The 23,380-nt window shown below is 37.5% G+C and overlaps 3 long non-coding RNA genes across 3 annotated transcripts; all 3 read left to right on the top strand.

Annotated features, from left to right (window-relative positions):
- Window positions 1-603: 603 nt before the first annotated feature.
- LOC150078173 (uncharacterized) lies at window positions 604-6,408 on the top strand. The gene is made up of 3 exons (XR_016547617.1): window positions 604-625; window positions 3,312-3,523; window positions 6,280-6,408. It is a non-coding gene; the product is annotated as an uncharacterized LOC150078173 (long non-coding RNA).
- A 1,070-nt stretch (window positions 6,409-7,478) lies between these two features.
- LOC150078172 (uncharacterized) lies at window positions 7,479-10,488 on the top strand. Its single transcript, XR_016547655.1, has 3 exons — window positions 7,479-7,539; window positions 10,080-10,264; window positions 10,395-10,488. It is a non-coding gene; the product is annotated as an uncharacterized LOC150078172 (long non-coding RNA).
- Window positions 10,489-12,032: 1,544 nt separating this feature from the next.
- LOC150078171 (uncharacterized) lies at window positions 12,033-16,212 on the top strand. The gene is made up of 3 exons (XR_016547627.1): window positions 12,033-12,317; window positions 15,619-15,797; window positions 16,052-16,212. It is a non-coding gene; the product is annotated as an uncharacterized LOC150078171 (long non-coding RNA).
- Window positions 16,213-23,380: the final 7,168 nt, after the last annotated feature.

Genomic DNA, 23,380 nt, shown 5'->3' with positions numbered 1-23,380 from the left:
CCCGTTTCCGGTAAATGGTTTAAGCGGATGCTGGTCACAAAGTAGATGAGAGTCCCACGTTCTGGATTTGCAAGCGATGTGTCTTCATGCTAATATATTGGGTAATTTTCTGGATTTCTAATATTTTAGTCATTTGCTTTGCTGATTCCTAACCCTAAACTGTAATAACAGCGCTCAAAAGCGATGAGATTTTGTTACCAAGTGAGAGAAAGATCACGTTATGCTGCCTTCCATAGCAACAAAGGCCTACACTATAATAGTCACGGATGCGCAGAGATGTAGGCCGTAGAGAATCGCCAAACCCTCCCCTCCTTCTTCCAGATGGCCTTAACCATGCTCCCCCATCGCACCCCCCGCGGTTAAACTTTCCCTCTCTGCTGTGTGTCTCAGGCTTTCACTTTCCGGGTAGGTTGACCTCATCACCTGGGACGACACAGGGGTTGGGGTGGAGGCGATGTTAAATACCTCATGGTTTATGATAATTAAAGGAGAGTGATGAACTTGCAGTAACTCTGGATCTCAGCCAGAACTGCGTGGGGTCAAGGTTAAGGAGGAGCAATAAAAAGGGAAGTAGGTACGGACCAGGACGCAACCCTCGAGGCCCTTCTTTGCAGCTTGGAAACAGGTGAGTTCCACCATGCGGTTATATCCCTCTCTCTCTCTCGTCTATCTGTCTATTTATTTTTCTCTGTGCATATGAACTACTTCATTACAGATGCAGAAACTGTAGAATATCGGAGTTCCTTTCCAATATGCAGCGTCTGTTTGCCTTCCTGCCATTGTCCCTCTTAAAATCGGGACCTTGGGTTGCAGCTTAATTCTAAAGAAACTAGGCAGATTTGAATTTTTAGACAAACTCTGCGGGGTAGTCAACTCTCCCCATACTATCGACAATCGTATCTTGGTTTAAAATGGCATCCCCGATTATACCAAGTGTCTCCACGGTTTACAAGAGAACATCGCGTAACTTTTTATCCTTCAAGAATTTTTTCTGACATTTGGACAGTGTCTGTGTCTATATGTATTTAATGGCGCTCACATTCCCAGAATTCCAACGGCGTAGTGAGAATTGCTTAAAAATAAAATGTGTATGTAAGTCAAGCGGAATTTTATTAGATATTAAATATAAAATTAATGTGCAAAAACATTTCGGTATGTGTTTTCAAAAGTCTGAGTGAACATAAAATGGACATGTGGAAATCAGTGATGAACATAATGGAATGATTTCCATAACCTAATGATTAGTAGTTACTGGCTACTAATCATTCGAATGATATAATCGATTGATTTTTCATAAATGATATTAGAATAATCGAAATAATCGATTATGATCTCTCGATTATGCTATCACTAGTGGAAACGTGTCAGATGGAACGACTAGGTGAAAAGAAGAGTTCCATCCACACAACAATCCCTGGCAGAATATCTTTCCGAAGAGAAATGCATTCGTTTTCATTAGCCCACTTTATGCTCTTTAAGGTGTGCGCAGATCTCAAGAACAACTTTGTTAACTTTTCAGGTAACTGTTCGTAGACATCATTGATATCTTGGACATTTTTAAAATATGGAGTTTCAATGAGCTTGTAGTGTGGATGGCTCCCTATCATCATCTTTTGCAATTCATCTGAACTTTCCAAAGTCTTGCCAAGTGGAAATGTGAATGGAGGAGGATGGCACAAAACCCACGACGACTTACTATGGGGATGGTAGGCGAAACTTCCCTCTGAATGAACAACCATATTCTTAAAAATGTACCGAGTCCCAATACTTTGTTAACATAGTATTTATATAGCGGATCTCGTTTATAACGATTCTGCGATTAAACTGCATGTGTTTGATCCGCTACATATACCGTATTTATTTCCTTTTAAAGATGTTGAATGTGGAATTTAATAAACAAAATAATCTTATCCAACACAATCGATAACGACGTTCTGTTTGTCCATGTCTCCGCCGCCATCTTCTCAAAGAATTTAATAATCATCATCAGTAATTGTTTTGTGACTGGTCAGTTCCTGTGATGAGCTGTTGCCATCTTTGTCTCTCCTGTGCCGTTTGTTTTAGTTCCTCAAAATTTCGAAGTCCTGCTTCATCCAGCAACGTCCCGATAAAAGGTATTTTTGGTCTTCCACTAGGATATTTTCCCTCCACAATCCCCTCCATGGCATCTAGAAGCAAACCAGGACGTCGAATCACGTGGCCCACCCATTTGAGTCTAGTTGATCTTATTCTATCTAGAATTTTCCTTTGTCCTTAGACACGTCTTAATACTTCCACATTTGATCCTTTTTAAGTCCATTTAATTTTTTCCATTCTGCGCCAACACCACATCTCGAAGGCCTTAAGTCCCTTTTTGTCTGTGTTAGAATCCATGTCTCTGCTGCATACAGTACCACTGACCAGATATATATCATTATTATCTTCTTCCTAATGCCTTGCGAAATCCTCTTCTGTGTAATCAACGACAGATTATTCTTGAAAGATTGTTTTGCCATTGCAATTCTGGATTGAACCTCAGTTTGACATGAAATGTCCTGTACAAATAATTGCCCCAGATACCTAAAGTGCTCTACCTGTTGTATTCTTACTCCATCGATCTCAATTCGGAAGAGAATTAACCTTTTACCAGTCATAATTTAATAATTATTATTTTTATTAAAACAATTTTCATTCAGTTCTTGAGTATAAAAACCAAAAAAATCGCAGTGTACAACTACTAAAAGATTATGTCCGGCCCGTGCACTTTTGGAGAAATCATTTCGCTAACATCGTGGGAGGGAAGGCGAAAAATATTACTCGTTTCTCGGCTGAGTGCCCACCCTAAACGCAGGAAGCGGTTTTTCTTTTCTTTTAAGTCTGTGTCAAAATGTGACTTGTCGGTAATAATAGGATGTGGGACAGTGAATAACTACTGAAATGGTGGGAACCATGGTTACCTGGGCAACCATTATTCCCACCCGTTCAGCTGCTTCGAGGCATTGTAGAAAAGAAACTTTGCGTGTTATCGTTAGATCGAGTTTAGATTACTATGGCCTGCATTGCTACCATATCTCTAACGGTATTTCGCTGAATAACACGTGTCGCTATTGCGCATGACACTGTTTTTAATATTTTAGCATTGACCAAAACCAAAGACCAAGACCAGAAAAAGTTAGCATTGGCCTTACTTTTTGTATTGTTTGTTTCCAATACTCAGAGTTAAATGTATTCGTTATACTGTATTAATTGAAAGCATTGCATCACATCAATCTTTGGCTTTGCCAGAGTTGATTGTTTGATTGTTGACTTCGTGTTTCATCTTTTTGTTTCAGATGAAAATGGCCAACACGTCGATTGTTATCAGCTTTTGTCTTCTGCTTTATTTTCTCACTCTAATATCAGTCGATGGTTACTTGGGACTTGGATTGAGTTATGGAGGATATCATCACCATCATCATCCATACTATCATCATCATCACGACTATGGTCATGGTGGTTACGGCGGTTACGGCGGTTATGGCTACGGACATCACGGAGGATTATGGTAAATTATTTAGTTTTTATGTCATGTACGTTATTTCATCATTCTGTGTTTATCAAGCGCATGCCATATAGAAACATCCAAAAGTTTCTGTGTGATGACCCTAATATAAATAAAATAACGAATGTAAATTCACGAGAGGAAAAGCAATTAATGGCGCGTTCATGGTTCTTTCCAAGGTAACTCCAGACAAAACGAACCACCTATCGTAGCGTTATCTGGATTTTGTCACCCACCTGCCTATGGCCACCTGCCGCCAGGTGTCGCTTAACGAAACGTGAAGGCTAAATGGCAGCCTTGAGCCGAGGACGTTACCATCTGCTGGAACAACCACCTCGATATTCATGGTCCATTCGAAAAATGACCTTGAGAGTTAACGCTCACAAAAAAAAAGCCAATTACCAAGCATGACCTGGAAAGAGGACAGAGCCCGCCATCTCCGTGGTTGACAGAAAGTCTCGGAATTCTCATTTTAAGGTCAAAGGTTGAAGTTCTGGCGACAGTAATAATCAAACGCAATAATAATAGGCAATTATTATTATTATGGGATATTGAAAAACTTCGCGCCATCTAGTGAGTAGAGTCAGTACTACAAAGTAGAATCATATCTCCCCATCTGTCTGTTTCTTTATTTTATTTCTGTAGTTTAGCAGATGCAACTGCTCGAAGTATTTGTGTGTGTTGTGCAATGTGTTTTCCTACTTCTGTTGCAACACCAATAAGAAAGGGTCTTTTTCACTTCCTCATTTCAGGTCTTCTATTTTGACCCTTTCGCGCATTACCAGTCTTCGCCAACCCTGGCCATCGAGTCACGTGTCCCATATCGTAAATTCCAAAGGATTTTCCTAGACCACAAAAGCTCACGAGCATTCTAATTAGCATTTAGCATTGGTATTTCCATATGGATTTGGGGGGGGGGGGGGTGCTCCCTAGATGTCGCCATTTTAGATAAAACGATTTGGGATTCTTCCCATAAGTCACTTTCTGCATTTCAGATATTATTATTTTATCGTGAACATTGACAAAGTTTTCTCATATGGCCTTATACCTGAGCGCTTTACAACGAGTTGTCCAGGTATTGTACTTAGAATTCATTTATACGCCCTCTGTAGCCGACTGGTCAAGCTCGCGGCTCTCGAGTGGTTTGGTTCAAGCCTGGGTGACTAATAAGTATGGCGATGTTCTTGCATTTTCTTCATCTTGTGAACTGTTCTGATCTTATTTGGTCTCTCCAGAGTATAAAGAGAAAAATATTTTATTTAAAAATAAATAAATTATTTTTATTTTATCATAAAGTAGTGCCATACCAGGGCAACTCATTGTAAAAAGAGGATGCACAAAAAAAATGCATTCTTATTTATATGAAAGCAATGTAGTACTGAAGTAACTCGTTGTGAAGTGCTCCAGTCTGAGATAACACACGAAAGAACTCTTGTCTTTTAATGTCTGGTACAAGGCCTGGAACGACGGAGGATCAGCATTGTTCAGAGGGGGTGCACAGTGCTCCCCCACCTTGATTCCAGTTGAGAAACAATTGGTTGACACATTATCTGGAAATTTGTTTGTGATAGGCACATCCCTTCGTGGCAGCAGCGCATCCATCTATGAATGGATTCTGTTAAGAGGATGATGAGCTATGTCACAAGGATAGAATTGAACAGAACTGGTTCCAGGAATATGAGAGAATAGCAAAGGTGCCTTCAAAAAAGAGAGATCAAAAAGGTGTTGGTTACAGAGCTTGGAAAAAGGCATGTGGGGGTGATCTGAGAAGTAGAAGGCATTGAGAGAGGAGGGGAACAAACTGAATGACGCTGGAATTTTCGCATTGAAATGAGACAATAAACTATTGGGGGGAATACCAATAGACTGAACCTGAGGAAGTTTGAGTTTAGTTAGGATGCTGTTGACCACTGTTATAAACTGGATCGGGACTCCTTTTATAAAATGCAGATGGTGCCTTCTGGCGGTGGGAGGAGTTTGATAAAGAAGGATTCCGGTTGTATACACAAAGGTTTTTTTTATTTGATTGATGCTCAAAAAGCTCGTATTAGTATTAGCAAGTGGTACAGATTCAAAGGCTGGGCCACCTGCTTTCATTGAGAAATATATTTGTTGGTAAAACTCAAACTCAAATTTCTAAGCTCATTGGTTTACATTTTAAAATATAGTGTAGCCATTATTTCCTTCATTAATTTAAGTTTTTGTATATTTACTTATATTAGGTACTTTATTAAGTTTGTTCTTAATTTGTGGCTCTACGCAGATTTTTAGGCACAGGACAATCGTATACCTATGCCTATTAGGTATCGCTGGCTCTGGAAATAGAGACCTCCCCCATCCCTGACTATGGTTAGTTGACTCAAAGGTGAAACGACCCTAGAAAAAGAAGAGATTTCGCTGCTTCTAACAGCCCTTTAAAGTTTTACATTGATGTGATCAAAGGGAAGATAATGATCAGATCAAATTATATAACAATGAAAATAAATATAACAATCAAACATATAACAATGAAGACAAATAAAACAATCAAACATATAACAAACGAAAACAATCAAATAAAACAATCAAACATATAACAAACGAAAACAATCAAATATAACAATCAAAACAAATCATAATCAAAGATAACAAATCATTACACCTTTTTTAATTTGATTTTGTTTTAGGCCTAGAGGAACATTCTATCTTTAATACTTAAATTACAGTATTTTTGTTGTAGATTACTATTAATTAAATTCTATTATTCTTTTTAATTCTAGGGGAAGATATGGTGGAAGATTAGGAGGATGGGGACACTTGTAATATCATGGTATCTTCCTAAACATCCCACTTCATGTAATTCACTTTCTCAGTGCCATCTGTAGGACATTATGGCAAGTATGGTGTTAGCCTGTACAGGATCGGGGAGGGGGGGATTGATTGCTGATATGAGGTGCTACATTATTGTGTATTTTAAGACCAATAAAGAAATACGAACACGTGATTATGGCTTCTGTTAATCAAAAACTCATTCGGTACAATGGATGAGACATACACCGACCACAAATGCATTTCTTTCGTCATTATCAAAGGGATAAAGTACTACTAGACCTCTTAGAATTAGATTTTCTTCCTAAGAATGATTTTTGAGTTTTGATTCTGTAGCTAAACAGAGAGAAAACAAAAAAATGGTTTGTATACTTTTTCGATGGAAGAAGTGTACTGTCTTTTCTTCAGACATTTTAAATTAATGAAAAACAGTAATTTTAAAAATGTTTATTTTAAAAAAAATAAACCTTTAGAAGAAGAAGAAGAATTACACAAATTATCCAAAAAAACAATAATATTAGATATTGCACGTCTTTTATTTGTTGGTGACATATTAAAGAAGTAAATATTGGTATCTTAATAGTACCAGTAGCAGTTAATCAAGCGAATCAGAACTCAACTACTCTCTTGGTAACTGGAAAGGTAATTAGAGAGCCATTCCCATGATACAGTATCCTTCCCAAGGTTAAAACACACGCAAGAAGCTATTCAGAGTCAAGTAACTCCTCCACAGGTTAGAGGTGATTACTCTTTGTGTGGTTACAAGTTCTAACCGTGGAATTTGGAAGTATTCCCCCCCCCCCCACACACACACGCACCTTTGTTTGGCACGTGCTGAGAAACCCACTCACTGTTTCGTCATCGATGCAGGTGTAGCGATTTTCCTCCCGAATCCCTGATGCGTCTGTCTGCTGTCGGCCAATCGCTACGACTTGGATAAATCATCAACATGTTCAAGAAGTCGAGGTTCACTTGGGGATGAAATCAAACTGGCCATCGAGTGATTTGTCTGAGGAAATGCAAGATCTTTTCTCAGAAACTCGACAACTTCCTCGAAAGTTTCCAAAAGTTCCCCACAAGGTGGCCGGTATGCGAATGTAAATAAAAAGGGCCCCGAGAGGCTTTCCAAACATACACGTCTCAAGAATTGTCTTATTCATAATTAAGGGAGACGTCTGCAGGTTTTTCTACACCGCTGTTTCTCTATTCAGGTACGTATGCTTTTATTTACGATTATTTATATTTTAGGAATTCAATTCGTATTTCGGAATCCAATGTGAAGATGATTTTTCTTAGTAGATGGTAGACAATTTCCTATTACCTGTTTGTAGCGTCGTGCATCTGACTAAACCCCGGCAACATGCTAAGTAGGGATTGCAGACAGATGCCAAAGAATAGCAGAATCTTGTTTCTTTTCACACCGGCTGCTTCTGTTTTACGTTATTCATATCCGGCATTCGTGATAAATTACTTGGAAAACATCCATTTTTTTCTTCTTTGCATTGGTGAACGTCATAGATGTGACCGTCAGGCTTCAATAACTCAAGAAAACATCGCAAATTATTCTTGGAATCAGTAGTAAAGGTGTCAAGAATGTTATCAAAAGATTAAATTATACTCAGTGATGCGCGTTTCATGAATCATAATCGTGAGATCGTGACTGTCCAAAAGTGAGGAACAGTCCTGCATAATTCAGGCGTTTACTTGGATTATGATCATCACAGACAGCCAAACAACTCTCATAACGAATTCTCAAAATGTCCAAAAAGCTGATAATGAAATTGGAAGTGAGAGGGAGAAGAATTCATAAATGCTAAGAGTGAGAGCTGCTTGGCTGCCAGCTCTATTAACATCTCGATATTAGGGCCAGATAGCAGTCATCCAAGATGTACGCTTGGAATATGGCTAGAAGACAGGTCTACTTTCTCCTAATGTTGCCACGGCCCTTGAAATTAACATTCTCGGATTGTCAAAGGTTATTTTTATCCATCTCAGCTTGCGAATGTCTTGTCATCTTCCAGCCAATAGAAAGATGCTCCAAATCTAGCAGACTTTCACGATATATTCTACAGAAAGGGAAAAATCAGATGCGCTCTGTTTGATATTAAATTAGAAATGAGCGCTGCTGTTGTAGTGCGAGCTTTAATTGCTCACCTGATTTGCACATTCTGAAGATTATTATTTATTTTTTTTGAAATCGTATTTGGGTTTATCATGTTAAATTGCACCAGAGTGTCAAATTTCATGTTAGTTAAAAAAATGAATAATATGGCTGTCACTTAACTTTTGAACATGAGTGCAGTTGTTGTATGAATATCCTATTTCTTCAGCTTCTTATTTTTCCATTAAGCATTCTCTCTGTTGGGTTTAGGATATACTGTATCATCTTTCTAATTCAGAATGGTCCTGCATTCTTCGTAAGCCTATAGATTTCCAATTATTTAATATTTTTATCCACTAATCTACCAGAGTGACCACTTTATTAGGCACACCTATCCTGGTTATGAAGTGGAGAGCTCCTTCAGTAACGTACTCAGATGTTTCTTCCCATACGATATAAAGCAGATGAGTAGCGATGCTGGATGTGTGCAAGTTAGTCCAATAATGGCAAGAAAGATTTAAGTGAATTTTAACTTAAAAGTCCATCTATCTATTCTGCTAGGTGTCAAAAATCTGGTCTTATGGTGGTGTCTATGTAATGGCATGGAGAATGTTTTCATGGTGTACACTGGATCCCTTGATACAAGTGCAGCAACATTTGAATGCCAAAACCAAATATTGCTCCGTCCTCGTGGATTGCACAGTTGGTATAATCACCGTCCTCCTCACCAGGTGGAAAAGACCTGAGTTCGAATCCCATCAATGACTCCAGGGATCTTTTATGGGCCTTTTTCACAAGGTGGCTGTTAGTCGGTCACAGGCGAGGATAGCGTGGTTTTTTTCCTCCCAGAAACTCGGATCTTTCGTCCAGCAAACAGCAATCGACCACAGAACACAGGCAATTTACAGATATTATATACTGCACAACATGGCCTAAGTTCTGATGCTCCTAAAACCCTACAACAACTAACAATGTTGCTCTACTGCAACTTGTATCCGACCCATTCGACAGATGAATGCATTGGCCGAATGGATTCTTCTAACAAGATGATGCTCTACATCACAAGGGCAAAGTTGTACAGAAATTGTTGCAGGAACATGAGAGTTGAATTCAGTCCACTGCGGTAGCCTCCACTCACCAGATCTCAAATCCAATTAAGCGCCTGTGGGAAGAGGTAGAACGGAGCTCCGCAGCCTCGAAATCACTTGATTCCACAAGGACCAGACCAGCATCCAAGCTGTATACTTTCAACACCTTGTTTAGTTTATGCCACGACCAATCCAAGCTGTTCTAGTGACTAAAGAGGAACCTACTCGCTGTTAAATAGGTGTACTTAATAAAGTGGCTACTCCGTGTGTATGTTTTTCCCATTTTTTTTCTTGCATAACTATCCATTAATATTTTTTATTATTTTATTATTTTATCTTTTAATGTTTTATTAGTGATTTTCCTTAATGTTTTAATTTTCTAGTTTCGCTTATTTGTTTTATTTAAGGATATAGCTCAATTTAAATGTATATCCTTAAATAAATAAATTAATAAATTAATTCAAATAAAATAGAGTAAAATTAATTAATAATATGGATACCGGACGCCATAAATATCCATAGTTGTTAAGAAATCTACGTTTTGGTTTCTTCTTTCTTTCAGGTTTCAGCGATGAACAAAGTAATATTTTCCCTGTTCTGTGTGTTAGCCTTCGCCTTGCTGATTACTGTCCAGGGACAGTATGGATATTGGGGATATCGTCCACAGGCTCCTGTGCGTTATCCATCTGTGGGACACGGAGGTTGGCGTGGATATTACGGTCCTTCAAGAAACTGGGTCCGCAGTGGGTAAGAATGAATAAATGAATGAATAAAAATATCCTTGTTTTTTTTTTCAATTGTGATAAAATATTATCGACATTCTGGAATATCTTTTTCATATGAACTGAAAATGTTGTATTTATTTAACTTTTCTCAGGAGGGGAAGAGGCTCTGAAGGAGACTAAGGTGGCTGTCGATGATAATCTTTCATTCTATAATTGCAAAGACCTTCAGTCAGATATGTTCAAGAGATTGTACCATTTTCTTCGTTGCAATTTGTGTTGGATACAGACATTTGTTAATAAACTATTATAGTTTCCATTAGTGTGTTGTTGTTTTAATGTATTACTTAACTTATATTAGCAAAAAATTCTTCAAAGTGTTCTGTGAAGTTGATAAACATTAGGTAATGATGATTGGTTGTGGGAAGTAGTTGGAATGAATCTATTTCCCTGGAATATCTTAATACATCTTGATCTAGTAGTAATGTCGAAGCTGGTAACACGAATATTTACCTCCAAGTTATTGCTTAAGGTGAAGAATCAGATGGAAAACTGAAGGTGGCAATTAATCTAGTTTTAAATTACAATATTAGACTTCACTTTTCGATTTGTCCATATAATAATGGTTATGACATTAATCTGATTATGGTTATGACATTAAAAAGCAACCTTTGAGTAATAAATTTCGCATATTTTGTCACAACTTTCGTAGTACACGAATGTCAATTAGTAATAATACCTGGACGCACACACTGTTATTTCTTCTTTCATTTATTTACAAAAATTAAAATTTTAAGATGAAGACGCATAGCGCCTTCTTCGAACATTTTAAATTACTCAAATACAGTAATTTCCAGTTCATGTTTAGTTTTGAGATCGTAGTTATAGATCCAAGTTTCATCCATGGTGACTATCCGTGAAAAGAACTCCTCTTGCTTTTCTTGACACATCGACATTTCATGTACACATTGGGCCCTTTCGTTCTTCTGGTAAGAGATCAGAAGTCTGGGAACTCATCTAGCAGACATTTTACTTATGTGCAACTGTTGTGGATGTTTTTCTCCATAGATCTGAAACGGCGATCTTCAGGGTTAATGCCTTAATTTTTTCAATACTCTCTTCTGCTACAGCAGTTACTGGGCATTCTGGGATTTCTTCATCATGCACTGAGGTGCTTCCACATTTGAGCTGTTTATACCAATGTGCAACAACCACACTGTAACCGGGGCACTCTTCTCCCCTAAACAGCGACCTTTTCTTCGTGAATTGTTTTGGGTGTTTTCCCTTGCGGAAAGAGGAACCGAATCACTGGTCTGTATTCCTCTTTATCCATTGTGACAGTTTACTTCAAAGAAAAAAATGAATTATCAGATCGAAATCAAAATTTGTGTGGTTGCTATAGAGATTTCGATATATCAAACAAATAAAATTTCATCTTTCTATCACAACTACTTCTGGGTGATTACAAATCTTTTTTGAACCCCCTCATAATGATTTATCAACAAATCTACTAGTTATTTCCCCCTCGGCAATTGCAAAAAGTAATTAGAGAGTCGGGGAGAGGAGAGGCTCTCGTGCGACGATTCTTTCCAAGGTTAAGACATGTAAGAGGCCATTCGAAGTCAAGCAACTCCTTTACAAATCAGAGTTGATTACCAGCAGCCGTGGGGTTACACGAAGACAAGTGCTGGCCGAGGAATTTGAGAGTATTTTCCCCACCCCTTTGTTTGTCACGTTGAAAAACCTACTCGCCGTGTCGTCATCAGAGCACGTGTAATGAATTTCCTCCCGAATCCACGATATGTCTCTGCTATCGGCCAATCGCTATGACTTTGTTGGATCACTGACACATGCAGGAAGGCGAGGGTTAATCGGGGAGGAAATGGCACTGGCTATCGGCCGATTTGCTTGAGGAAATGCGGCATCTTTTCTCCGAATCTTCAAAACGTCCTTGAAATTTTCAGAAAGTTCCCCAAGAAGTCAGGATTGTCAACATAAATATAAAAGGAGACGCACTGTCACATAGTCACCAGAACTGTCAACCACGTTTTCTTATACTCCGCTGTTTCTTTATAAAGGTGAGTTCGCTTTTATTTATTTATTTTTTTAGTAAGTGAAACAGTTTCCTCTCTGAATCAGTCTGCATTATCTGCTTATTACACGTGCATCTGCAGAATTCTAAACAAATGCTGCAGACTGATGCCAAAACAGAAGGATGCTTGTCCACATATTGTTTGTCTCCATTTTCCGTTTTATTCATATCTAGTTTCCGTGTTTCTGCTTCTTTTCGATGTGATAACATCATTTTAGGATTTTATTTCAGTTATTATAATTTGTATATAAGAGCAGTAGAAGTTTTTCAGTGGAATTTTCGAATTTGAATTCGAATCAAATCTTTTATGAAAGGGTGTTTTCACAGCATTCGATTAATATTTGGACAGATCAACTCTGTTTTCATTATCATTGTCAGGAGATCATTAACGCACCCGACAGTTAAATAACTCTCACCAACTCATGTGCTTTTCGTAGGGTTGATAATATCTTTTCATAATAAATTCCACTCCTCAATATCTTAGCGCCTGGAGAGTTCCGGAATGAGGTTAACGTGTCTCAATTCGTCTTTCTAAAGCCTTAATCAGATGTGCAGATCTGGTTGCTCGCTCCATCCAAAGAATATTCTTACTTTGTTGAAATAAATTCCTTCGAAGTCCTACTGGAAAAACATTATCGTCCATGAAGATGAATTTCTCAAAAGCCTCCAGTAGATCTCAAGGATTCCTTCCTAATAAATTCGAGCAATCAAAGTGTCCACAGTAAAGATGTGAAAATTGGTGTGGATAATTCATCATAATGACTCCTTAGATCACCAACCATCTCGACGACAATGGTCTAGTGGCTGTCAGTGGTTCTCTTCGCTGACGTTAGAGGAGAAATGGATCTACTATAGGAACATGTTTCAGCTTCTCTCCAGACGAGAACATATTGAGAATCTTGAAATTTTCAAGATTGATTCCAGATCCATCAGTAAAGAAAACGTTGGTCCAGTTTTCCCTGCTTCGGTAACGGTGTGGTTTGCATTCAAGTGAAATGAACTCTCCTGTCGAAGGAGATGCGTCATCACATGCCGAACTTGAATTTCCTTTTAAAGCAGTAGCTCACCATAACCTTGAAATTAAATGACACACTTAAGGCTCTGGTAATCTCAGCTTCAGACCACTCTGCCAACAGCGTCACGACTTTGGCTCTTCTAAACTTGTAAGTTGCATCCTACAAAAAAGACTGTTTAGAATTAGGGTCAAATGGCAAAAATATCCCCACTGGAAAGCATTCCCCTCCTGTATTTCTTAAACTAGTCACTGTATTGAGATGATGGGGTTGTTCTTTCTTTTATTTGGAGAAGTGAATGCGATATATATGGGCGTTCCAACAAAAAGTCATATTTTTTTACAGACGCGAAAGACAAGTTGATTCATTTTAAAACTTTAAAGTTAAAATGTATATTGATTATCTTAAAATCTATCCAACTTGGCGTTTCATGTTTTTGAAATGTGATATACAGATTAGTATACTTTTTTGTTATATTTTCTTTTTTTTTTCTAAATTCATTGTAAAAAAATATTAAGTACAATTAAAAAGAAAACTGGATATGATTGCTACAGATCCTTTCTGTTAAGCCATCCAAAACTGACCTCCAGCATAACGGAGGATCTGAATACAGCACGTCCTCAAGCAAAAATCGGTCAAATATCTGCAAATATTTAACGCATTTAAGAATAACGACTGAAAATGATATATTTGATAAACCAGGTTGTATATTTACAAGGGATTAATAATATTGGAAAAGTTATTGCAGTAAAGGAGGGAAGGAAGCGTATAGACTGGCACCAGAAGAAATAGGAGGGAAACAGGTATATATGTGTGCCTGTTGTATGTAGTTTTAAAGGTATAAACAAAAGCAGGAATTTGAAGAAGGAGTACCAAGAACGTAGTTCCATGAACGTAGTCATTGTACATAAATTCAAATTTAATAGGAATTAATATGAAAAGGACATTTTATTATCCGCAAATCACTTGGAAAAATTATTTTAATTCTTAATGACCCTAAATCCTTCATAAATGAGTAGGCATGCTGGATTACGCAGTTAAAAATGAAGTTATAATCCTTTGTTTACCCTTCTCCACACCCTACAAAATACTTGCGACCCTTGGGCCATGCATTTTTAGGTCTCTGGGGGTCAACTTTTTAATCAGGGTGGCAATAGGTGATTTGTGGCTAATGAAGGAAGAAAAATTATTGACTACCCATTTGAAGGATTACTGGGAGAAGCTTTGGGAAGAGCTCCTACTGCAGGTAATGGCGGACCTGCTTTCCAAGCGAGAGGAATATTTCCACATAGGTCTCATTCAGAATTCACCCCAGGAGCTGCTTTTGCAGTAAGCTTAAATGAAGTCACAGGCGTTAATTAAATCAACTACATAACATAATACTGATCAGTCCTTAAATCAATTAATTTTCCCTGAATTTCAAGAAGAAACAAGCTATAACCATCAATAGAATCGCTAATGAATTTGCAGCATCACAGTACACTAAAAAATTTTCATGAAAATTCAACCTTTGCTTCAGCTCACATCAAACAATAAAAGAACGGCTAGTAAGTTGTGCAGGATGTATCTGGACATCAGCAACTTATATTGGGAAGAAAAGGGCACAGCACATTGAGACGAAGAAAAATAAAACAAAGTGTATAAATGCAAAAGAAAGCACTAATCTGTCCTTTGAGGACAGATCAGTGCTTTCTTTTCAATAGGTGTGATGTACTCACTGATCATTACTGATCTGTCCTTTGAGGACAGATCAGTAATGATCAGTGAGTACATATCAGTGCGATCTGTCTCCTACTATACAAAAGACCCAACTGATGATATCAATGTGTTCAAATGATAAAATATAAACAATTTTTATAGAAATTTAAAATGCGAATAGATGTTATTGGTTCAACGCGACTCCATGAAGATTGTACAACCTTTAGGAAATATTATATTGAATACAGAAGGGAGAACAGACGGGAACACACAGAAATTAAAGAACATGTTCTATAATACTTAATGATTTTTTCAAACATATATTATGTTACCGGAAAATCTTTTTAAAAAAATTTAACACGTTTATTATTATTTTCCATTTAAACTGATGGGACGTCTTTATCCATTTTTACCTTAAAATAATTAGAAGATCCTAAATTTTACCTATTGACACCAGTTAGCTATTTGTATAAATACCCAACGCCTTTATGGAGTTGTAATGTATATTTGTTAAAAAGTGTACCATTTTGTATAATTTATTTTCACCATCTTACCTCATTGTTTCTGCTACCTCAGCCATCGACGATGAACAAGAGAGTCATTGGTCTATTCTGTGTGTTAATCTTGGCATTACTAATTCCTATCCAGGGACAGTATGGAGGATATCGTCCAAATAGACCTGTACCTTATCCAAATGTAGGACACGGCGGCTGGCGTGGTTATTCTGGCCCTTCAAGAAATTGGGCTCGCAGTGGGTAAGATCAAATTTCTTTGCAGTATTATCATTAAATAGACAAGAAACTACAGTGCAATCCTTCTGTCTTTTTGACTATTAGAAATATTATTATCTCTTCAATATGGCTTTTCTTATACTTTCAAATATATCTTATAATCTGGAGAAAGAAGCTGTTATAAATGTTTGATTATTTATTACACTTCTCTTAGCTTTATCAATGTGGAAACTTTATAAAATTGGAAAATTCTTATCTTTTAATTTTTCTCTCAACAGGGGAGGAAATCAGCGTGGAAGCCGAAGTGACCGATGACTGTCTTTCTTTCCTTAATTGCAAAGGCCTTCGATGAAAGCTGCTGGAGACATTGTGCAATCTTTCCCGTTTCAATATGTGTTGTATACAACCTTCGTTAATAAATTATTATAGTTTCCATCAGCGTACTCTTGTAATGTATTTCTAATTAGCTTATTTTAGGAAAAAATGACTGGGACAAACATCAAGTATTGATGGCGATTGTAAAGAAGTAATTGGGATCAAACTATTGTTTTGAAACATGTTAAGAAGAGTATTATGATGTTGCAGTACCATTGAGTTACGCAACCTTAATTTCCCTGGTTATTACATTTATTTTTCTAGCTGAAACAATAAATCTGTATATCTAATTTTAGTTGCCTTATCTTAGATAAGTTAATACATAATCTTATACTTAATAAAATGAATTATTATGAACAATGATTTCAAATATATTGATTTACATAGTCCATTACAATTTGGAATCGTAACTCCATTATTAGATGTTTGCTGCCCTGCAGAGAGATTATAATCTCTCTGCAGGGCAGCAAACAGTTACTTTCTCCAGAGGGTAGAGGCTGTCACGTATGGACTTTCTCAACGACGATCTCTTCTTTCCCTATAACCTGTACAGAAACTTTTCCATGACCTGTACGCCTTGAGTACTGCATACAGGTCTGGAGGCCTGTATTTTAGGAACTATGTAGATTTGCTTGAGTGTGTACAGAGAAGGGCAAGATTGGTGAGGGGAATGAAGGGATCCTCTTACCAAGAGAGGCTTAAGTTCTGCAAATTGCGATGGCTGGAGTTTAGGCACCAGCGCGGTGATCTGATTGAAGTGTATAAGGCCTTGAATGGGTTGAGCACGCTGAATTCTGATGAGATTCTTCCACTTGTTCAGATTGCGAACCTAAGGGGGCATAAATTCAAATTAAGAAAAGACAGATGTAGAATAGATGTGCGGAAATTTGCCTTTAGCCAGCGGATGGTTAATTGCTGCAACAAACTTCCATCTCTCGTTCTGGAAGTTGATAGATTAAATAAATTTAAGGAGGAACTGGACAAACATTTAGAGGGAATTGTTTCGTAAACATTTTATTTATTTATTTATTTTATTTATTTATTTTTTTGGCTGATGCTGCATAAGCTCATACACTTGCTTTCTTGCATCACATGCCACTACTACTATTACTACTACAAGGTTGGACGATACGAAAAGCAAGTCTGTCTGGAAGCAGCTGACTTCACTCCAGGCTAACACGATCCTCTTACTCGGCTGCCACAGTGTAATGTTACATAGGCGTACATGACTCCCGGGAGTATTTTCCACTCCTTTTGCACGTGCCAAGAAATTTAACTCCTCTAAAGCCGCTGTTAAGTTTTTTTTTAATGAGTATAATCCTATCTCCTTAATCACTTGCCTCCAAAAAAAAAAACAATGGCTTTGTTTTCCCATCTGCCAACTGAATTTTTATTTTTGAGAAACTCGAATTCTTGTTTCTAAAGATGAAACCGAAGTTCATAGAAAAGAAATTTACTCATAATTAGGAGATTCAGAAAAAATTGCAGGAGCTGCTGAAGTGTATTGAGTTCCAAGGGAACGGGAAATGAACACAGTTGGGTAAGTGAAAGTAATGTTTGTTTTTAAATGTATTTCCATAAATTTTAGGAAGCACCCAAAAATTATATTCGCCAATATCCTTTCCAGAAAAATCAGCAAAATCAATACTCTTCCATACTAAACAAGTGCAACGTTACTTTTTCAAGGCTCCACAAATCGAGGTCGAATTTTAATTTAATACTGGAAGGGCGATAATTACCGATTATCTATAGATTGATTAAAATAACAGAACACTATGATACCACTTGAATAATTCAAAGTTAACGTAAGAAATAACGCTTGCCAGATCCTATCATCAGATTAAGAGTGGGGACAAAGAGTGGATCTGAAGTTTAGCCTTTTGCTTAGTATATTAATCTCTACTGTTGTTAGAATTCTGGAGCTTAAATTGATAATATGGTTGGGTCTGAAGATAAGATCCGGCAAGTGTCTTGAAATGGCACTTTGCATCAAATTTAGTTTAGTATACAATTATTACAAACCAAAAAAAAATAATTTTCTATCGCTCATACCTTCACCAACAAAAGTGTCTACTCTATTCAAAACTTTGCCCGAACCCTCGACCACTACGACAGGCCACATTCCAATGATTATACCACGCTGCCCAAAATTAAACTTCATGAATCCAGACTTCTGTAACTCGGCAAAATTTTGTAATAGTACTTCTGGTTCTTCTCTCTTTTGCAGTGAAAATATACCTTCCTCTTTCATTTCACTGATTTCTTTCAGGTGCTCCTCAACAAGATAAATATATAAAATGGATATTTAGGTCAACCAAAAGCGAATATTCACCTTATTTATTGAAACGCCAATTCTTGAATAGGCTGCCATTTTTAACCTATGCCACTGCTTCCAAGCTAGTATTAGTTTTATTCTCGATACCCAAAAAGATCTGCACATTATCTGCTTTTCAATGAAACCAAATAGTCAAATCAAAAACTCAAGATACGAGTTTCCACTCTTAAAAAATCATTATAAATTAGCGACAGCTTTTCAAACTGTCGCTAATTTACAATGATTTACAAGGAACGAATACGAACAGTACATATTCAGTAAGTATAAAATACACAACGAATAATAAGTACTAAATTTGCATTAGTTAACGATTATATCCGGGACATTGACTTGCAAATGACTTATGGAAGTACTATTTTATGAGTCACTGTCTTAATTACTCCCTGTTATGTAAAATAGTTGCTGGAGCTCGCCCAAATAAGAACCGAAGGAAGTCATAAGGAAGAGATAAATCCAGTTTGTGGAGTGCAGGTGTGCTTGCCAACTGACCTCCACCAGGTGATGCCTCCGGAATTACCAGCATTATGTAAATTAATTAACGTGGGTGACTAACAGTAGCTCGCAGAGGGCAAAATTGCAACAGGAAAGATGGCCAGCAATTTACAAACTTCCAAACAACCTATAAACTCTTTGAATGATTGACTGATGATAGCTGCAGCCACCCAAGTCATTCTGGTTTTTTGTATGTCAAGGAAGTCTGGAAAAACTTGTAGGATGATGGTCATTGTTCTTTCAATAGGAGATACGTAAAGTAAATAAGTAATCTTTATTATGTAGTACAGTGTATGGGAATTAATATGCGATTCGTATCTAATGTATTTCCCCCGATATAGCCAGTTACTTGATATTAAAAATAAAAAAGGAATTAGTAACCGGGATGAAATGCAAATCAGACAGGATAACATACATACTCCAGAAAATTGTTTATTGATATTTTGAGAATTAAACTTGTACATAACTCGAAGTTTTAATATTACATCATAAATTACCACATGGATAATTTCCGCTTAATGTGTATAAAAGGAAATTAACCTTCTTTTGAGAGTAAGATAAAGGGTTCGAAAACAGCTTCTTAAAAGCTGTTCTGGCTTCCTGTTACATATCGCACCATACCAGTACAGGTCAGGTGTGTATAATCTCTGCTCTGCCCGTTGAAAGCTCTTCCTTTCAAGTTTTTAAAATGACACATCGACTTTAAGATTTCTTGTGGTTTAAACTTCTTTATTTTAATAGTTTTGTGAACCGGGCTGATTATTTAATTTGCCTAATGGCAGCACCACTGTACAGCGTGTAACTTAAGGCCACTTTGCGACTACCAAAAGTGGCCCTTAAGTTACACGCTGTACAGTGCGTGCTGCCATTAGGCAATCTAACTACATCAGCCCGGTTTCACAAAACTTGAGTGGTTGTACGTTGGCGCTGCCATTTCGCGAATTAAATTATCAACTGTGTATACTTGCCTTTATTTAGTTTTACACTCCTCTTTTATGCATCATTGCCACGTGCATTTATTTTATTAAAGTTTTTTATATCTGCTAATAGCTGGCTGGTTTTAAGAAACTTTTTTTTTTGTAACTTTATATTTCTTTTGTTAAACTGTGAATTTGATACGTTCAGACTTTAATTAAAGAAGCAAAACCAACGTTTTCTTTAATGGAAGAAAATGGCAAAAACTCCTTAAAAGTTAAGCTTGGTGAAAAGCGATCTTTCTATGCTGGGAGAAGGTCACTTTTAAGAAAAACGAAATGGTGTTCGAATAACAAAAGCTTAAACGAGCTATAGAATAAGTACAGTGTAGCCAGATACGTTGGTTAAAAGCAATATCATCCAAACATATTACGAAACTCACAAAATGGTGGAGATATTGGAGACCGGATGAGGTATGTAAACAGGTGAGTTCAAGTACATGGTATCTATTACGCTAATAATGATTTCATCAGAGCTGTAACCAGAGGTATCAGAGAAGCGTCTTTCTGAAAATCTAATGAGACTGAGAGAGAGCGTAATCCCAGGGGTGGATAACGTCCAAGTTATACTATAAAATTCGAGGAGTACAGTACATGCAAGCACAAGTGATATTAATGAGATCATTGTTAGATTCAAGTATTCCCCTGGACTCGAGAAGTGCCGGTATTTCCCCAATCCATAAGAGAGGGGCCGAAGAAAGGATGGCCAGTTATAGAACAGTGAGTTTGAATTCTAGGTTGGTAAGATTGTTGAATCTATGGCTAAAGACGCAATGTGCTCATAAATGAATATTCTTCACAGTGGACTAGAGTAACAAGTGCAGTCCGTCGGGAAATAGTGCTCGGACCTCAATCATTTCTTATCTTCCTAAATGATACCGATGTGGGAATACAGGAGAAGCTGTCAAAGTTTTCTGAAGACTTAAAGGTCGGCTGGGTGGTTAACAGTTGGAAAAAGCTATGTGGCTTTAAAAGGATTTCGGCCGGCTACAAGTATGGGCTCACAAATGGTAGCTAAAGTTAAACACTACCGGATGCAAAGTATTTGACTTGGGGAACAGAAACCTAGGAATAGTTTATAGATTAGAGGGGAGAGTAATTAAACCATTCATTGGATGAAAAAGAGGATTAACATTCAGAAAGACATAAAGCTCAGCAAGCAGTGTAAGCAGATAGCAAAAAGAGCACATGATGTTTTGTCTATGATTTATCGAAATCTTGCAACTATAGTGAAGAAAGTTATTATCCCTTTCGGTAAGATGATGGTGTGACCACACTTGGAATATTGTATCCAGGGCTGGAGGCTGTATCCAAAGATATACAGCTTCACAAGATGGTGCAAAGAAGAGAGACCAAATTACTCAAGAGCACGTTATCGCTATGAGAAACTACTTAGAAGATGTGGTCTGCAGAGCTTAATAACTAGTCACTTTAGCGAGGAATTCTTGATATAGGATATAGGAATTCTTGAAGTGGCACAATCGAAATATTTTATTTCTTTAAAATGCAACAAGATAAAGACACAAAAGACAAAAATTCAAGTGCCAGAGGCCTTTCAAAGCAGCATGCTCATTAGAAAGGCATACAAAAAGCTAAAAAATCATTTAAGAAAAACTTTAAATCAGCCTTAATCAGCTACGAATCTTAGTATAAAATGAGGGTTGAAAGGAGTTGAACCCAATTCTAGGTCGTGTAAAAACGAAACTTACTGTTGGCGAAAGTAAGATGGGGTCTGCAGCTGAAGCAAGATTCCAGTCCGCAAAGTCATTGAGGAAAATATTGAAGAGAACTAACCTTAGCGAAGCAAAAAGACTGGCGAAAGGTCAGGGTGATTATTCTCAATAACGATCGTGTTTTCTTTTGGAAAGTTAGATTCTAATTCCATTCAGGAGTTCTCGCGGTAACACAGTGATTTTAATCACCATATATCCCCTTACCCTGCATGGAAAGGCCCAGGTTCGAATCCCGTCAATAACTAGATGAATTGTTATCTGATTTGTTCTGGTGTCTGAGTTAGATTCTCGGGGAAGATTTGCATGCTTTTTTCTCTTCCGAAACTCGAGTTATCGTCGAGCAAACAGTCAAGTCGACCACAGAATACACGCATTTTACAGACACATTATACTCACGCCTCATAGCCTTGCTTGCTATGGTGCTTAACACGTGTTTAGGCACGCGTGCTTACACACACGCACACTTCTTCGGTTCAACTTTAAATTATGGATGCCTTGCATTATTAATGCAAGGCATCCATAATTTGCTCAGTGAAATTTTCAAGATGACCACTGTATAAGGCAATTGCAAGACCGCATCTGGAATGCTGTGTCCACGTATGGAGACCTCACCTACTTTTCACTATTTTTTTGGCCGACGCAGAAAAAGTTTGAAATGAAAATTCCATTAAAGAATTGGAAAATGCCTGAAACGCACTGCCTATATTGCCTAACTTGTTTGAAGTGCAACAGGAAGTGTACAAAGACATCGACTTGTCCTTCGTTGGTAATGTGTCAAACTGTTAATATTGAATGAAAGCGGTAAGAATAGATTTAATCTTTGGTAAAGTGCGAGAATACAGCAGCCCACGCGTGTGCCTTCATGACTGTTAAATACGGTTAAAGATTCTATTCATTGTCAAAAGGATGGATTGTAAGCTCTTCTGACATAGAGGAGTATAAATCGAATCAATGCTACTGATCAGCCACGAAGATTTAAAGTATTTTTCGAGATTCCTGTGAACAATTGGTAATGCTGGTTTAAAGGAAAACGGGGTACATCGGAATTGTGTTTCAACACATGCTGAGAGAAGATCTGTATCATCAAGACATATTTGGCTGAAATATTTCGTTTTTCCCCATCAGGCATTAGTTGATACTCAACTCACGAAATTACCCTTCAGTATTTCATGCCTGGAGGTAATAGAAGCACGCACGTGTATTCAGCGAGCATGTGTTTATCTTACTCTAATGGTTTAAGTCACGACAAAGAGGGGCTGATGGTAACGTTGTCCCCTCTAAGTGTTTTCTATTCCTTGTTAACAAAGGAGCTTACTTTAACCAGAAATTGGTTTCTAAGCCAAATATAGAAAAGTGTAGCTATCTTTCCTCTTCTCCAGATAGCATGAATACAGAGCAGTTGGGGATTTCCCCTTCTGTCTCGCTGTTGCGCTATTTTATTTTCCTTCCTTCCTCCACCCACCTGCGCTGCAATCATCACAGGCCAACAAACCGGATTGCGAAGATATTTCTGCTTCTCTGGCAGAAAAGGGAAAGGGGAGAAGAAATAACCTTGACGGATCATGACGAACTGGAGTGTTTAAGAAGGCTTCTGCAGCTAAGAAAGGAATGGGAGGGAGGTGAATAAGGGACGGAAAAAGAAAAACACAGCCGTTAGAGTGACGCAAATACTACGAAGGTCAAGGGTAGTAAAAAGAA

Source organism: Mastigoproctus giganteus, chromosome 11 (genome assembly GCF_048544385.1).
Source record: "Mastigoproctus giganteus isolate SK-2022 chromosome 11, ASM4854438v1, whole genome shotgun sequence".
NCBI lineage: Eukaryota > Metazoa > Arthropoda > Arachnida > Uropygi > Thelyphonidae > Mastigoproctus > Mastigoproctus giganteus.
Note: the sequence above shows the minus strand (reverse complement) of the source record. Positions and strands in the feature narration are given on the sequence as shown.